The sequence below is a fragment of the Triticum aestivum genome, chromosome 7A, assembly GCF_018294505.1.
Source record: "Triticum aestivum cultivar Chinese Spring chromosome 7A, IWGSC CS RefSeq v2.1, whole genome shotgun sequence".
Classification (NCBI taxonomy): domain Eukaryota; kingdom Viridiplantae; phylum Streptophyta; class Magnoliopsida; order Poales; family Poaceae; genus Triticum; species Triticum aestivum.
This window is the reverse complement of record NC_057812.1, coordinates 667,993,060-668,012,393: the sequence shown is the minus strand read 5'-3', so window position 1 is coordinate 668,012,393 and position 19,334 is coordinate 667,993,060. Positions and strand designations below refer to the sequence as shown.

Genomic DNA, 19,334 nt, shown 5'->3' with positions numbered 1-19,334 from the left:
CGGGACTCCGAACAACCTTCGGTACATCAAAACGTATAAACTCATAATATAACTGTCATCGAAACCTTAAGCGTGCGGACCCTACGGGTTCGAGAACAATGTAGACATGACCGAGACACGTCTCCGGTCAATAACCAATAGCGGGACCTGGATGCCCATATTGGCTCCTACATATTCTACGAAGATCTTTATCGGTCAGACCGCATAACAACATACGTTGTTCCCTTTGTCATCGGCATGTTACTTGCCCGAGATTCGATCGTCGGTATCCAATACCTAGTTCAATCTCGTTACCGGCAAGTCTCTTTACTCGTTCCGTAATACATCATCCCGCAACTAACTCATTAGTTGCAATGCTTGCAAGGCTTAAGTGATGTGCATTACCGAGAGGGCCCAGAGATACCTCTCCGACGATCGGAGTGACAAATCCTAATCTCGAAATACGTCAACCCAACATGTACCTTTGGAGACACCTGTAGAGCACCTTTATAATCACCCAGTTACGTTGTGACGTTTGGTAGCACACAAAGTGTTCCTCCGGCACACGGGAGTTACATAATCTCATAGTCATAGGAACATGTATAAGTCATGAAGAAAGCAATAGCAACATACTAAACGATCGGGTGCTAAGCTAATGGAATGGGTCATGTCAATCAGATCATTCAACTAATGATGTGATCCCGTTAATCAAATGACAACTCTTTGTCCATGGTTAGGAAACATAACCATCTTTGATTAATGAGCTAGTCAAGTAGAGGCATACTAGTGACACTCTGTTTGTCTATGTATTCACACATGTATTATGTTTCCGGTTAATACAATTCTAGCATGAATAATAAACTTTTATCATGATATAAGGAAATAAATAATAACTTTATTATTGCCTCTAGGGCATATTTCCTTCAGTCTCCCACTTGCACTAGAGTCAATAATCTAGATTACACAGTAATGATTCTAACACCCATGGAGCTTTGGTGCTGATCATGTTTTGCTCGTGGAAGAGGCTTAGTCAACGGGTCTGCTACATTCAGCTCCGTATGTATCTTGCAAATCTCTATGTCTCCCACCTGGACTAGATCCCGGATGGAATTGAAGCGTCTCTTGATGTGTTTGGTTCTCTTGTGAAATCCGGATTCCTCTGCCAAGGCAATTGCACCAGTATTGTCACAAAAGATTTTCATTGGACCCGATGCACTAGGTATGACACCTAGATCGGATATGAACTCCTTCATCCAGACTCCTTCGTTTGCTGCTTCCGAAGCAGCTATGTACTCCGCTTCACATGTAGATCCCGCCACGATGCTTTGTTTAGAACTGCACCAACTGACAGCTCCACCGTTTAATGTAAACACGTATCCGGTTGGCGATTTAGAATCGTTTGGATCAGTGTCAAAGCTTGCATCAACGTAACCGTTTACGATGAGCTCTTTGTCACCTCCATATACGAGAAACATATCCTTAGTCCTTTTCAGGTATTTCAGGATGTTCTTGACCGCTGTCCAGTGATCCACTCCTGGATTACTTTGGTACCTCCCTGCTAGACTTATAGCAAGGCACACATCAGGTCTGGTACACAGCATTGCATACATGATAGAGCCTATGGCTGAAGCATAGGGAACATCTTTCATTTTCTCTCTATCTTCTGCAGTGGTCGGGCATTGAGTCTGACTCAACTTCACACCTTGTAACACAGGCAAGAACCCTTTCTTTGCTTGATCCATTTTGAACTTCTTCAAAATCTTGTCAAGGTATGTGCTTTGTGAAAGTCCAATTAAGCGTCTTGATCTATCTCTATAGATCTTTATGCCTAATATGTAAGCAGCTTCACCGAGGTCTTTCATTGAAACTTATTCAAGTATCCCTTTATGCTATCCAGAAATTCTATATCATTTCCAATCAGTAATATGTCATCCACATATAATATCAGAAATGCTACAGAGCTCCCACTCACTTTCTTGTAAATACAGGCTTCTCCGAAAGTCTGTATAAAACCAAATGCTTTGATCACACTATCAAAGCGTTTATTCCAACTCCGAGAGGCTTGCACCAGTCCATACATGGATCGCTGGAGCTTGCACACTTTGTTAGCTCCCTTTGGATCGACAAAACCTTCCGGTTGCATCATATACAACTCTTCTTCCAGAAATCCATTCAGGAATGCAGTTTTGACATCCATCTGCCAAATTTCATAATCATAAAATGCGGCAATTGCTAACATGATTCGGACAGAACAAAGCATCGCTACGGGTGAGAAGGTCTCATCGTAGTCAACCCCTTGAACTTGTCGAAAACCTTTTGCGACAAGTCGAACTTTGTAGACAGTAATATTACCGTCAGCGTCAGTCTTCTTCTTGAAGATCCATTTATTCTCAATTGCTTGCCGATCATTGGGCAAGTCAACCAAAGTCCATACTTTGTTCTCATACATGGATCCCATCTCAGATTTCATGGCTTCAAGCCATTTTGCAGAATCTGGGCTCACCATCGCTTCTTCATAGTTCGTAGGTTCATCATGATCTAGTAGCATGATTTCCAGAACAGGATTACCGTACCACTCTGGCGCGGATCTTACTCTAGTTGATCTACGAGGTTCAGTAGTATCTTGTCCTGAAGTTTCATGATCATTATCATTAGCTTCCTCACTAATTGGTGTAGTTGTCGCAGAAACAGGTTTCTGTGATGTACTACTTTCCAATAAGGGAGCAGGTACAGTTACCTCGTCAAGTTCTAATTTCCTCCCACTCACTTCTTTCGAGAGAAACTCCTTCTCTAGAAAGGATCCATTCTTAGCAACGAATGTCTTGCCTTCGGATCTGTGATAGAAGGTGTACCCAACAGTCTCCTTTGGGTATCCTATGAAGACACATTTCTCCGATTTGGGTTCGAGCTTATCAGGTTGAAGCTTTTTCACATAAGCATCGCAGCCCCAAACTTTAAGAAACGACAACTTTGGTTTCTTGCCAAACCATAGTTCATAAGGCGTCGTCTCAACGGATTTTGATGGTGCCCTATTTAACGTGAATGCGGCCGTCTCTAAAGCATAACCCCAAAACGATAGCGGTAAATCAGTAAGAGACATCATAGATCGCACCATATCTAGTAAAGTACGATTACGACGTTCGGACACACCATTACGCTGTGGTGTTCCGGGTGGCGTGAGTTGCGAAACTATTCCGCATTGTTTCAAATGTACACCAAACTCGTAACTCAAATATTCTCCTCCACGATCAGATCGTAGAAACTTTATTTTCTTGTTACGATGATTTTCAACTTCACTCTGAAATTCTTTGAACTTTTCAAATGTTTCAGACTTATGTTTCATTAAGTAGATATACCCATATCTGCTTAAGTCATCTGTGAAGGTGAGAAAATAACGATATCCGCCACGAGCCTCAATATTCATCGGACCACATACATCTGTATGTATGATTTCCAACAAATCTGTTGCTCTCTCCATAGTACCGGAGAACGGTGTTTTAGTCATCTTGCCCATGAGGCACGGTTCGCAAGTACCAAGTGATTCATAATCAAGTGGTTCCAAAAGTCCATCAGTATGGAGTTTCTTCATGCGCTTTATACCGATATGACCTAAACGGCAGTGCCACAAATAAGTTGCACTATCATTATCAACTCTGCATCTTTTGGCTTCAACATTATGAATATGTGTGTTACTACTATCGAGATTCATCAAAAATAGACCACTCTTCAAAGGTGCATGACCATAAAAGATATTACTCATATAAATAGAACAACCATTATTCTCTGATTTAAATGAATAACCGTCTCGCATTAAACAAGATCCAGATATAATGTTCATGCTCAACGCTGGCACCAAATAACAATTATTTAGGTCTAATACTAATCCCGAAGGTAGATGTAGAGGTAGCGTGCCGACCGCGATCACATCGACTTTGGAACCATTTCCTACGCGCATCGTCACCTCGTCCTTTGCCAGTGTTCGCTTAATCCGTAGTCCCTGTTTCGAGTTGCAAATATTAGCAACAGAACCAGTATCAAATACCCAGGTGCTACTGCGAGCTCTAGTAAGGTACACATCAATAACATGTATATCACATATACCTTTGTTCACCTTGCCATCCTTCTTATCCGCCAAATACTTGGGGCAGTTCCGCTTCCAGTGACCAGTCTGCTTGCAGTAGAAGCACTCAGTTTCAGGCTTAGGTCCAGACTTGGGTTTCTTCTCTTGAGCAGCAACTTGCTTGCTGTTCTTCTTGAAGTTCCCCTTCTTCTTCCCTTTGCCCTTTTTCTTGAAACTAGTGGTCTTGTTGACCATCAACACTTGATGCTCCTTTTTGATTTCTACCTCCGCAGCTTTCAGCATTGCGAAGAGCTCGGGAATAGTCTTATTCATCCCTTGCATATTATAGTTCATCACGAAGCTCTTGTAGCTTGGTGGCAGTGATTGGAGAATTCTGTCAATGACGCAATCATCTGGAAGATTAACTCCCATCTGAATCAAGTGATTATTATACCCAGACATTTTGAGTATATGCTCACTGACAGAACTGTTCTCCTCCATCTTGCAGCTATAGAACTTATTGGAGACTTCATATCTCTCAATCTGGGCATTTGCTTGAAATATTAACTTCAACTCCTGGAACATCTCATATGCTCCATGACGTTCAAAACGTCGTTGAAGTCCCGATTCTAAGCCGTAAAGCATGGCACACTGAACTATCGAGTAGTCATCAGCTTTGCTCTGCCAGACGTTCATAACATCTGGTGTTGCTCCAGCAGCAGGCCTGGCACCCAGCGGTGCTTCCAGGACGTAATTCTTCTGTGCAGCAATGAGGATAATCCTCAAGTTACGGACCTAGTCCATGTAATTGCTACCATCATCTTTCAACTTTGCTTTCTCAAGGAACGCATTAAAATTCAACGGAACAACAGCACGGGCCATCTATCTACAATCAAACATACATAAGCAAGATACTATCAGGTACTAAGTTCATGATAAATTTAAGTTCAATTAATCATATTACTTAAAGAACTCCCACTTAGATAGACATCCCTCTAATCCTCTAAGTGATCACGTGATCCAAATCAACTAAACCATAACCGATCATCACGTGAAATGGAGTAGTTTTCAATGGTGAACATCACTATGTTGATCATATCTACTATATGATTCACGCTCGATCTTTCGATCTCAGTGTTCCGAGGCCATATCTGCATATGCTAGGCTCGTCAAGTTTAACCTGAGTATTCTGCGTGTGCAAACTGGCTTGCACCCGTTGTAGATGGACGTAGAGCTTATCACACCCGATCATCACGTGGTGTCTGGGCACGACGAACTTTGGCAACGGTGCATACTCAGGGAGAACACTTTTATCTTGATAATTTAGTGAGAGATCATCTTATAATGCTACCGTCAATCAAAGCAAGATAAGATGCATAAAAGATAAACATCACATGCAATCAATATAAGTGATATGATATGGCCATCATCATCTTGTGCCTGTGATCTCCATCTCCGAAGCACCGTCATGATCACCATCGTCACCGGCGCGACACCTTGATCTCCATCGTAGCATCGTTGTCGTCTCGCCAATCTTATGCTTCCACGACTATCGCTACCGCTTAGTGATAAAGTAAAGCATTACAGCGCGATTGCATTGCATACAATAAAGCGACAACCATATGGCTCCTGCCAGTTGCCGATAACTCGGTTACAAAACATGATCATCTCATACAATAAAATTTAGCATCATGTCTTGACCATATCACATCACAACATGCCCTGCAAAAACAAGTTAGACGTCCTCTACTTTGTTGTTGCAAGTTTTACGTGGCTGCTACGGGCTTAAGCAAGAACCAATCTTACCTACGCATCAAAACCACAACGATAGTTTGTCAAGTTGGTGCTGTTTTAACCTTCGCAAGGACCGGGCGTAGCCACACTCGGTTCAACTAAAGTTGGAGAAACTGTCACCCGCAAGCCACCTATGTGCAAAGCACGTCGGGAGAACCGGTCTCGCGTAAGCGTACGCGTAATGTCGGTCCGGGCCGCTTCATCCAACAATACCGCCGAACCAAAGTATGACATGCTGGTAAGCAGTATGACTTATATCGCCCACAACTCACTTGTGTTCTACTCGTGCATATAACATCAACACATAAAACCTAGGCTCTGATGCCACTGTTGGGGAACGTAGTAATTTCAAAAAAATTCCTACGCACACGCAAGATCATGGTGATGCATAGCAACGAGAGGGGAGAGTGTGATCTACGTACCCTTGTAGATCGACAACGGAAGCGTTTGGTTGATGTAGTCGTACGTCTCCACGGCCCGACCGATCAAGCACCGAAACTACGGCACCTCCGAGTTCTAGCACACGTTCAGCTCGATGACGATCCCCGGACTCCGATCCAGCAAAGTGTCGGGGAAGAGTTCCGTCAGCACGACGGCGTGGTGACGATCTTAATGTACTACTGTCGCAGGGCTTCGCCTAAGCACCGCTACAATATTATCGAGGACTATGGTGGCAGGGGGCGCCGCACACGGCTAAGAATATGATCATGTGGATCAACTTGTGTCTCTAGGGGTTGCCCCTGCCTCCGTATATAAAGGTTCAAAAGGGAGGGTGCGGCCGGCCTAGATGTGGCGCGCCAGGAAGAGTCCTACTCCCTCCGGGAGTAGGATTCCCCCCTTTCCTAGTTGGAATAGGATTCGCGGAGGGGGGAAAAGAGGAAGGGGGGCCGGCCCCCTCTCCTTGTCCTACTCGGACCAAGGGAGGGGAGGGGCGCGCGGCCCATCTCTGGTTGCCTCTTCTCTTTTCCACTAAGGCCCACTAAGGCCCATATATCTCCCGGGGGGTTCCGGTAACCTCCCGGTACTCCGGTAAAATCCCGATTTCACCCGGAACACTTCCGATATCCAAACATAGGCTTCCAATATATCAATCTTTATGTCTCGACCATTTCGAGACTCCTCGTCATGTCCGTGATCACATCCGGGACTCCAAACAACCTTCGGTACATCAAAACGTATAAACTCATAATATAACTGTCATCTAAACCTTAAGCGTGCGGACCCTACGGGTTCGAGAACAATGTAGACATGACCGAGACACGTCTCCGGTCAATAACCAATAGCGGGACCTGGATGCCCATATTGGCTCCTACATATTCTACGAAGATCTTTATCGGTCAGACCGCATAACAACATACGTTGTTCCCTTTGTCATCGGCATGTTACTTGCCCGAGATTCGATCGTCGGTATCCAATACCTAGTTCAATCTCGTTACCGGCAAGTCTCTTTACTCGTTCCGTAATACATCACCCCGCAACTAACTCATTAGTTGCAATGCTTGCAAGGCTTAAGTGATGTGCATTACCGAGAGGGCCCAGAGATACCTCTCCGACGATCGGAGTGACAAATCCTAATCTCGAAATACGTCAACCCAACATGTACCTTTGGAGACACCTGTAGAGCACCTTTATAATCACCCAGTTACGTTGTGACGTTTGGTAGCACACAAAGTGTTCCTCCGGCACACGGGAGTTACATAATCTCATAGTCATAGGAACATGTATAAATCATGAAGAAAGCAATAGCAACATACTAAACGATCGGGTGCTAAGCTAATGGAATGGGTCATGTCAATCAGATCATTCAACTAATGATGTGATCCCGTTAATCAAATGACAACTCTTTGTCCATGGTTAGGAAACATAACCATCTTTGATTAACGAGCTAGTCAAGTAGAGGCATACTAGTGACACTCTGTTTGTCTATGTATTCACACATGTATTATGTTTCCGGTTAATACAATTCTAGCATGAATAATAAACTTTTTATCATGATATAAGGAAATAAATAATAACTTTATTATTGCCTCTAGGGCATATTTCCTTCAGACGGCTTCGGTGACCCAATGCCGGTGCAAGAAGGAGACCGTGATGACGGCTCCGGTGACCGAAGCGAGTCCGGCCAGGTATATATATTAGTTAAGCCTGTGCTGACTAGCTGATTGATGCATTCATTGTTTTGGTATGTACACATATTAATTAAGTCTTTGTTCTTTTTTCTAGCCCTCCGGATCGAGCACAACTCAACTTCGGTAAAGAGACGAGGCCCGAAGAAAAAGTTGAGCTCGGATGAAAAGTTTGAGATCATCGCAATCGCGCCCGACGGCCAACCAATTGAACCCCTCCGGACAAAGAGCGCATTTGTTGCTCAGTGCGGGGTTCTGGTTAGGGACAAGATCCCGATAAGCATCCAGCAATGGTTTAAGCCGGCTACAGAAGACCCTGAGGTGTCTTATGTCAATGATATGCAGAAAAATGATCTTTGGACTGAGCTGAAGTCAAATTTCACCCTACCGCCAGAGGATAATCCAGAGAACCCAATTAAAGAGAAATTAATCAAGTCTTTTGCTCTTAAGAGGATGGCAGAACTATTCCGGAGGTGGAAGAAAGAGCTGAATAAGTTTGTCGAAAATAATGAGACACCAGAATTCAAGGGCAGATATGAGAAGATCAGAGATCACTGGCCCGCATTTGTGGCCCACAAGACATCGGAAAAGAGTAAGAAGATGTCGGTGACAAACAAGCAAAATGCTGCAAAGAAGATGCTTCACCATCGCACGGGGTCAGGTGGCTACCTCGTAGCCCGGCCTAAGTGGGCCAAGACTGAGAATGATCTGGTTCATAAAGGGATCGAACCAGAGACAATTAGCTGGCCAGACCGTTGCCGGACTTGGTTCTTCGGGGCTGGCGGAATCTTGGACCCTGTAACAGGGAAGTGCATTTGGATGAACGATCAAATGGACATACCAGTCAGGAAGCTTAAGCAGTATATCAAAGCAGCGCAGCAAGGGAAGTTCTTTCCAGACAGAGAGAACGACGAGCTCACAATGGCCCTCGGAAATCCTGAGCACCCTGGACGGAGACGAGGCATGCCAGGCTCCATTCCATGGAAGGTTGGGTTTCCGAACGCAGACGGTTACAAATCCCATGAGAGGAGGAAAAAAGTGCAGCAGACCCAAATGTAGGCGCTGCAAGCAAGGGTAGACGCGATAGAGGAACGAGAAACAAATCGCAGCAAACGTACTGCCAAAGCCTCCCCCGAAGCTACCCCGCCATCTCAGCGCAGAAGCAGCGTGGCTTCCACCGAGCTGCTTCAGCCGGAGCATGCCTTGATGGCTCCTGCCAGCTATCCCGTGGATGCTATAACGGAGTCTCAAAATTGCCACCTTATGACGCAATGGATGAATTTGAAGGTCAAGGCGGCTGTTGGCTCTGTTTATCCTACTGAACCCGGCGCAACTTTTCATTGCCGGCCGATTCCATAAGGATATGCTAGGGTGATGGTGGATGAAATAACGGAGGGATTTGAGGACCTCCAGCTTGACCACCCTACCGGTGAAGGGGAGACTCGGTTGGGGTCTGCTCTGAAGACTCCATGCCTATGGCGGAAGGAGCTCATCAACCTTCCGAACTGGACGCCTCCGCCTCCTCCTCCTCCTCCGGCAAGTCAGGGCACTCCGCCTCCTCCACCGCCTCCTCCTCCGGCGAGTGACGATCAGGGCCCTCGGCCGGCTCCTTCTCCGGCGCGTGGCGGAACTCCGCCTCCTTCTCCGCCTGCGCCGACGCGCCCGAGCAGCCAGCCTCCTCCTTCTCCGCCTCGTCAGCAAGGGCGGAAGAGACCTGCCGCCGCTCCAGCTGCTCCGGCGTGTCGTAGTCCTTCTCCTCCGCCTCGTAAGAAAGTAAAGAAGAAAATCGCTCCGTCTGCTCGGTCGGCGTCTAGCAGTACAACCAGAGGCAGGAGGACATACAGATTCGGTCCTTCTCTGAAGACTTCAGAGAAGTTACCATATGAGAGGACCCCGGAGGAGAACGCCGAGATCATGCGAACCGAAGTGGATGACTGGTTTCAAGGGTTGAGAGCAAAGAGACATCCACCTCCGGAGGAGAAGGTAGATCCGGTGAAAGTGAAGCGCACTCTGGCTGCCCTGACAAAACCACCGAAGTCTCCGCCCAAAGGAAACTATGAGCGCATTATTGGAAAGGAATTTGTCGAAGCGGAGCGGTCGGGAAGTACTGTCAATGATCAAAGGCTGAAAGAACGACGAGCTGGGAAACAAATTGCCCAGCTCGGCGAACAAGCGAAGCAATCGTGCCCCCCGCTCAAGGTGCCTAGCCACAACGTCACTAATGATCCGAGGATGGTGCCCGGTAATAGCAATCTTGCAGATTACCTGCCCGATGATGTACATTATGAACCCATGGACGTGCAGATACAAAGATACGAGTACGGGAAGCCTCTCGTCAAAGATGAAAGATCTCTATCAATGATGATGCGAAGATTGCATGATTGGTACTTGAAAATCTGCAGAGACTCTGGGGGGAGGAGTACTTTGTATGTGAAAGTTAAAAAGGAGCATGACCTCGTTGGAATTGAACTGTTGCCTGTTCCATTTGAGGAGTTCTATCAGTTTTTCAATCAATTGGCCCTCGATAAAACAACGGTCGCCTGCTACTGTCTGTAAGTAGTACTACTTCTATCATTAAGTTTCTCTATATAGCTTAGCTCTTTCATTGCATGTATTTATAATCATCCTCACTATATTATGCAGATTGAAGATCGCCGAATTGAAGAAAAGACAAGTCGGTGATATTGGGTTCATTAACACATATCTCATAGATGCAACTCAAGTTAAATTTCATGCCGCAGCTACCGAGGCCAACTTGCTACGATCGTTCGTAATAAATGAAAACAAAGATATAATACTCTTTCCTTACAACTTCAAGTGAGTGTTACTGTCTTGTGCGTATTCGGTTTCCCTTATATATTAGTCAAGGTTATAGTAATGTAATTGATGAGTTATGCATGCGTGTGCAGTTTCCACTATATTCTCCTAGAGATTAAGCTTGAGCAGGGACTAGTAACCGTCTTAGACTCAAAACGAAAAGATCCCCAGGACTATGCAGACATGACTCAAATACTCGAGAAGTAAGTTAAATCGATCATTATCCACCATATCAGCAACTTTGTTTATTTCCTGATATATCAAGTAATTGTTTTCTTTGTCCGGCAGGGTTTGGAGAAAATTCACCAGAAAAGCTCCGGGACTGCCGAAGGAGCTGCAATTTAGACACCCGAAAGTAAGTACTATAGCAGCATTTTAAGCGCATCTACTAGTCATTCAAGCGCTAGTTTCATCAATACCATTTGGCATTCTTGCTTATCAGTTTAACCTCTATTTCTTGTAAAGTGGTTGTGGCAGGAACAAGGGAATGATTTCTGTGGATACTACATTTGCGAGTCCATCCGCCACACGACCTGTGAGCGGGGCTACACTGACGAACAATATGAAGTACGTAAATAACAACATTCATAATTTTATTTTATTACCATCATTTGTGTTGAGTTTCATTCATTCATATATATATATGTATTGACCCTCTTCTTTAAATTAGATGTTTCGGAAGCGGGATGAACTCCTAGCACCAGCTCGCATGCGAGCAATTCAAGAGGAATTGGCGGCATTCTTTCTTGACCACGCGATCCCTGAAGACGGAGAATTTTATGTGGACCCTGAGTCCGTATGATTATATTTGTAAGAGATAATTATTGTATATATGTAGCCGGTAGTGTCAGATAGATATACGAGAACTTGTTGTTCGACCAATCTCTCGGAGAAGGAGAGGTGGTCGATATCACTTCTCTCTGTATGCATATATGTTCATGACGATCTTCTGTTTCCTTCGTTTGCTTACTAGCTAGCTAGCGTGTCTAGTCCTCTCTATACGTATGTATAGTACGTAGCGTCGACCAAGCACGGACATAAGAGAGGACACTTCTCTCTATTAATTATAGCTAGCTAACACAATATATGAAACACCTAAATTAACCCCCCAAAACCCCCAACCCCCCCCCCTTAAAAAACAAAAACCCCAGCCACAGAAATGCTGATGCGTGGATGCCTATTGGTCCCGGTTGGTGCCACCAACCGAGACCAAAGGGTCTCCTGCCTGGGCTCTGCGCACTGCCCACGTGGAGGCCCATCAGTCCCGGTTCTGGATTGAACCGGGACTAAAGGGTCGGGGCATTAGTACCGACACTTTAGTCCCGGTTCAGGAACCGGGACTAAAGGCCCTTATGAACCGGGACTATAGGCCCTTTTTCTACTAGTGCATGTTCATAGTATAGAGTGGAATGCCTGAAACTACCTTCGCATCAAAAGGCATGAAAGTGGCGTTCAGCGGCGGTATATTCCATGTGGCATTTGTTGCGTACATGAGTTCTAAAACCATAACCGGGGGGTGGGCAGATATGCATCATTATAGCCTCATCCTCCTCACGAGGTAGCCAGTTATCCTCCCAGATTTTTGTGCTATTACCATTACCAATACGCCTAATCATCCCTTGTTTCAAACTATCCCGTCCTTCAATAATGGCCCTCCATATCTGGCTTGGGTGATTCCCTAAAGTCGCCTGCAGGATTGATGTATGTGGGAAGTAAACACTTTTCAATATTCGGGCACTTAGCGAACCGGGATCCTGTAGCAAGCACCATGCTTTTCTAGCCAACATTGCCAAGTTAAAGAGCTTGAAATCTTTGAAACCTAGTCCTCCCATACTTTTTGGTTGTATCATTGCCTTCCACGATACCCAATGGGGCTTGCGTTGCCCATTTGTGCTCCCCCACCAAAATTTCCTTATTAGCATATTTAGGTGCTCACAAAGGCCCTTGGGTAGCTTAAAACATGACATGGAAAACACGGGCACTGCCTGCGCCACCGCTTTGAGAAGAACTTTCTTCCTTGCTGTTGACATGGTCCTCTCTATCCAACCCTGAATTTTGCTCCACAGCCTATCTTTTAGATATCTGAATGCACCATTTTTTGAGCTTCCAACGTCAGATGGCATACCCAAATATTTCTCACTCAAAGTTTCATTTGGGACATTCAAGAGGCCCGTTATATCAGCTCAAACACTGTCAGGAACTCCTTTTCTAAAGAATATGGAAGATTTTGCATAATTTATTCGCTGACCTGTTGCCTGGCTATAAATTTCCAGTAGCTGGTTCACCTCGGTAGCACCCACACCGTTTGCCTTGAAGAACAGCAGGATGTCATCAGCGAATAGGAGATGGTTCACTGGTGGTGCCGTAGGCGCCACCTGTACCCACTCAAGTTGGATGACTCACTTTTTGATTTTAAGAGGCACAAAAGGCCCTCTGCTACTAACAAAAACAAGTATGGAGATATCGGGCCCCCTTGCTGGATCCCACGCGATGGCTTAAACTATTGGAGCTTTTTCCCATTAAACATGACTGAGAACTGTACCAAAGTAACCAGGCTCATCACAATGTCCACCCATTTACTATTGAATCCCAGTTTAAGCATTATGGCATGGAGGTACGCCCACTCAACCCTGTCATATGCCTTCATCATGTCCAGCTTCAAGGCACAAGATTGGTGCTTCTTTGCCCTGTTCCTCTTCATAAAATGTAGAAATTCATAAGCAGTAATTAGGCCCGTTGATATTAAATTAAAATAAATTAAATGTAAAATGCAGACATTCATAAGCAGTAATTAGGCCGTCGATGAAGCCTTTGTGGCCAAGTTGTCTTTCACCTCTTGGCCTTATTAGGCCCGTTGATATTAAATTAAATATAAAATTATTCTAAATACTTTCAAACCATTATATATATAATTTTACATCACCGGAAACATTTTCCACCTATGTATATGTATCGGTAATACCCGGCATTACCCGATATTCACCGAAACCCTTCCCGTGACTCCGAAAGACTTTCGGATCCTCTCGATACTATTTTGAATATTAGTGAGACAGTTGTTAGCGGGATACATGGAAAAATTTGTGGTCTCTGGCCCGTCCAACTATTTTTATGTAGCTCTGCCACTCCCAATGGTGCAAGTCCTTGTGGACCGCATCAAGCTTCTCACAGATAGTAAGACATCTGACTGGCCCATCTCAAGATTACAAAGTATAACGAGTGGGTGAAGCTGCATCAAAAAGTCACTTTGGAACCCAGGTGCATTGGAGCCCTATTTTGTGAACTTTGCCAAAATGCTATTTTGAAGTTTCAAAAAATTCCGAAAACAAATCAACATGTTTATATGAATGTATATTACACATGTGTAAATTTTGATGCTGAAATAAGTAACCATGTGAGTTACACAAAAATGACAAAATCGTGATTTTGGAAAGATGAACAGTGCATGCATTATTCACTATTTGGAAATCACCATTTTGTCATTTTTGTATAGGTCGCATATTTACTTATTTCATTACCAAACTTTACACATGTGTAATATACATCCTTATGATCACATAGAATTTTTTTCAGAATTTTTTGAAACCTTAAATGTGATTTTCAAAGTATTTAAAATAAAGTCCTCCAATACACCCGGGTTCCAAAAATCCACTCTAGAAGCTGCATCCACTTTGAATTAGAGACAACCCGATCCAGCCTCTCACAAAGACCTAATCGGAACCAGGTAAGAGCATCTCTAGCAGACCCCGTATAAGCTTGCCGGCCCGTAAAATTTCGGCAGATTTATAGTATCCGGGGAAAAAACCGGCTCGAGCAAAATACCGTTAAACCGGCCTGGCCCAGCCCATAAAACGCCAGCGTATCCGCTATATATACCGGAGCGGCCGCGTTTTAGGGTTTGTACCTAGCAAATCCACAATCCTCCTCCACCGCATTCTCTCCCTCTTCGACGACAAATTCTTCTATCTCTGGCCGCACTTTCCCGCGCGCACGGCCAAAAAGGACCGTCCCGATGTCGAGCGCTGGACACGGACGGGGTGGCCGTGGGGGGCACGTCTGCTCGCCGCCCCACAAGCGGCCCCGCCATGACGACGAGGTCAGGGTCTCCGCCATCCGCCCGCCGGTGGAGGCGCGGGAGCGCGATGCCCTCTCCCACAACGGTGGCCGGTGGGCCTGGCGGGAGTTCGACCGCCTCCACAAGATCCTCTGGGCGACGACCAAGCGCCTCTGGGGGGTGGGGCATGAGTTCTTCGAGGCGAAGAAGGCGGTTGCCGCCAAAGAAGAAGTGGTCGCCGCGCGGCTAGAGGTGGCCAAGGAACAGTACGATTTCGCGTTCGCCCTGCCCGGCTCCGCGATGGAGTTTCATCTCCATGTCAAGAAGGATGGCTAGTTAGAATTTATGTTTTAAATCTTGTACTCCCTCCATTTCATAATGTAGTGCTTCCTCTATCCTCGTGCTCCAACTTTGACCGTAAATTTAACTATCAAGACCGATTGCGGCGGGAGCAAAAATTATATCAATGAATTCGTATTCGAAAGAAGTTTTTAATATATAATTTTTTCTCCCGCCGCAGTTGGTCTCGTTGGTTAAATTTATGGTCAAAGTTAGACCTCGGAAAACGCGGGCACACTATATTTTGGAATGGAGGGAGTATGTTTCAAGTTTGTGATGAACTATATTTAAATTCTTGCGAAGTATAATGGTTGGAACTAGTATGGTACTCCCTCCGTTCCTAAATATTTGTTTTTTTAGAGATTTCAACAAATGACTACATACAGAGCAAAATTAGTGAATCTACACTTTAAAATATGTCTATATACATCCATATATGATAGTCCATTTGAAATCTCTAAAAAGACAAATATTTAGGAACGAAGGGAGTATAAATTATGCAGTACGTTTTACATTATCTGCTCTGCCGTGCAGTCCACATTACAGCAAAATGAATTAACAGTATCCCATAAACGAATTTTGCGGTGCCGCGGTTTATCGGATCAGTATACCCAATAGGGGGACGATAGTACAGGGACCCACGTGCCAGTTACTCCCCAGCTGGCGGAGTTCCACAGGGCACTGGCAGCAGGGCGGGTTGGGCGTGGTTCACCCCTCCCATCACCTTTCTCTTCTTCGTCGCCTGCAGTCTCTCTTTCCCAGTCCCGAATCTTCCCTCTCCTCCACGCCCTCTGCGAGGGTCGGCGCCTCGGCGGGCGAACGTCGAGCTCCTCCTCGTCTCATCGGCTCGTCGCTCCTCGTCCCCAACCCCGACCTCGAGCTTCTCCTACTCCTCGTCACGCCGGCCGCCGCGCACCCTTTGACCTCGACAGATCGACCTCGCCGCCGAGCCCCCGACACCAACGGCAGCTCTTCTCATCCTCTCCCCCCTCAGGTGACCCGGTCCCAACCTCCCCTGCTGTAGAGTTGTGCCTCGGTGCTTAATTCCCATGCTCTTTATTCGTGCCGTCTCTGTGGGTTCCGCTCCTCTGCGGCCTGCGCCTCCCGCTGGCTCCATGGAATCTGCACGCGGCTTGATTGCTTGGGATGCTGCTGTCTCTTGGCTGCTGCTGCTGCTGCTATTGGTCTGTTGCTACTCCTTGTGCCTGCTGCTACTCGTGTTGTTAAGCATGTCAAAATTGCTGTTTTTTCTCTTTTTTGAACCGGGCATATGACCCCTTTCCATTACTCAGGCCCGTATGGGAAGCAGGTGCAGCATGTGCGGTGGCACAGGGCCCCTAAAATTTTGGGGCCCCAAAAAATAACTTAAATGGCAGTTAGTAGTATTAATCACGGGAATATCCAAGCAACGTTCATCTGCTGTGCAAGGTTCCAACCTCCAATGCCAACGAGTTTCAGATTCCAAGGCCAGTACACAAGCGCACGCCTTTCTCTTGACCTCTCTCTCCATTTAAATGACATTTAATACTAGTATAAATTACCACTTAGTTGGATTAGTAAATTCCTCAAGCATCATATCCGGAACTAGTACAGTCTGTTCTGCTACTATTCTTCTCCAGTTTTTCCGTTATCCTTGAACCAAATGACTTCACAAATTCTTCAAAGAAATTTGAGGGTGGCATGGATTCATATGCTCCACTCTCATCTATAGATTTTCTTCTCAACATCCACCTCTCTTGTATTATTATTATTACGAAGATTATGTTTATAGTATGCTAAATAAGTACTCCCTCCGTCCAGAAATACTTGTCGGAAAAATGGATGTATCTAGACGTATTTTAGGTCTAGTTATATCCATTTTTATCCATTTCTCCGACAAGTATTTTCGAACAGAGGAAATACGATTTTCTTCATATAAAGAGCCTAATTGCATCCTATTTTGCACCGGGCCCCCGGATCCTCGGGTACGGCCCTGCCATTACTTTGACATAACGGAATTGCATGAAAAATTCCGGCTTGTATGCTCTGAAAATTGCACCCGGCCGCCTCTGCTGCCGTGTCCACGCAAAGAGCGCTTAGGCGAGCTAGGTGCTAGGCAGAGGCAAAACAGTTGTCTAACGCCTATCGCTTAACGGACCGTTTATACTTTATACACATATAATGCTTCTAGAATTTCCAAGACATGAAATCCGTATGTGCTCACGTGCAACATTTTTGTACCAAAATATTGTCTCAGATTCCATCACATTTTGCAGAAACCACCCTCAGATGGAACCGGCAAAGAACGGGAAGGGCAAGGAGAACACAGAAGAGCATAAGAATGAAACAGGTAATAAGCTTCCTCTCCCAAGAGTTGACTATGCGTCCTACTGTACTAACACAATACTATTTTCATTCTCTTTTGACATGTACTGTATATTTCGATCATAATTGTTCGTTTTAATTTTTCAGAAGAGAAGCTAGTTGTGGACATTGTGGACAATGATTATATAGATGCAGTTGAAGAAACAAACTCCATTTCCACTGATACCCTTGTGAGTGAGAGTGATTCTGAGAGTGACGATTCCGAGAGTGACGCACCTCAACGAGCGCCAAGCAACAGAACCCGAGGAGGAGGACGAGGAGGCAATAGAACCCGAGGAGGAGGAGGAGGGCGAGGGGGCAACAGAACCCGGGGAGGAGGAGGACGAGGGGCTAACAGAATCCGAGGAGGAAGAAGAGGGGGTACGGGACGCACTAGTGGTTAGCATCTTTATCGGCATTGCCAAAATATTAGTGCAATTTGAATGATGTTGCAATTGCCTTAGGTCTGGAACTCCAAACTTCTAACTTTAATCCTTTGTTAGCCGTTCTTACCATAGTTCAGGCTTCAACACCGTAGCGGCTTCTATGTTGTGTGATCTCGATACCATGTTTGGTTTTGAGCTCCAGTAATTCAGAGCTTGCATACATTTAGTTCTTTTGCCTTCTGTCTATTTCTTGCTGTTTGAGTATCTAGGACTTCTGGACGGGCTAATCACGTGGTATCATGCTTCTAAATGAGAATGATCAGTGAAATCCATTAAACCATCTAGATCATTGATTGTTTGATTCACGTCAAACATGTGTTAGGTCATTTCTAGCAGGATCTTGAGTGGCTTACTGTGATTTCCCCCTTCTCACATTAGTTTTCTGCTGTTTGGGATGGGATATAACACCACTAGTTCTCTGTTGCTAGCATATTTCCGCTGTGCAAAATATTCTAGTTTGATCTATTCACTGGTTTTTGCAGCTCTGGGTGCACTTAATTCTCTGAATGTTGCTATTGCTTATTGCAGCTTGCCTGAATAAAATAGAGCATCAATTCTGTTTGTCTGTTTGCCTCCTTGCTAGTGTTATTTAGATAATGAGTAAAGATATTTGAGACTGCAAACTTAAATGAAGTGCTGTCAACAGATGACCCTGGACAATTGGACATCTCCCAGTTTTATCTACCAACTTGAAAGGCTCTAGTGGCATAGTCTGACTGTTTCTTGGAATAACTACACGTGCTGAAAATTTCAAGTTGAAAAATGATTTGACATATTTGATGTGCTTTTCACTTTATTTGAAAAATTCATTTGGCCTTCGAAATTTGCATTCCGTCAATGAGCTAGAGGGGATTTCTGATGTGTTGTCATATTCTTACCTGAAGCCACCATTGACAGTTGTCCATTGGATCCTCTGACTAGTAAAATTTGCGCATTGATTCTCGGCTCACTGTTTATGCAGAATTTTTTGTAAGTGAAAATTGAGGCTTTTACATCACCACGGTATATTCCAAATCGAGGGTGGTTTGGGTATTTCTTAGAAATTTGGGCTGACGATGATTGATGGATACATTTTCCCTCGTTGCAATGATAGATTGATAACTGGCAACCTTTGCTATGGTAGATTGATATATTTTTCCTTCTTTGAACTGGTAATTTTGCTGCTCGCTACCAACCTCTTGCTCTTTGTGGCCAAACAATACTCTCATCAAGTAGCAGGGTGCAACCTCTATGGGGCATGCTCCTTGTCGGCTCACTTTGTGCTTCTGGAGAGTTGGCCTCCTGCGAGTGTCCTTGATTTCTCCTAAGCTCTCCAGGAGGAGTGAGCGAGTGATCTTGAGTCATCATCGGGTTTGGAGGGGAGTACAATGAAGAGGAGT

At 45.0% G+C, this 19,334-nt stretch overlaps 1 long non-coding RNA gene across 1 annotated transcript; it reads left to right on the top strand.

Moving 5' to 3' along the window:
* Positions 1 to 15,879: 15,879 nt before the first annotated feature.
* On the top strand, positions 15,880 to 18,169 carry LOC123154471 (uncharacterized). Its single transcript, XR_006476859.1, has 3 exons — positions 15,880 to 16,350; positions 16,459 to 17,495; positions 17,618 to 18,169. It is a non-coding gene; the product is annotated as an uncharacterized lncRNA (long non-coding RNA).
* Positions 18,170 to 19,334: the final 1,165 nt, after the last annotated feature.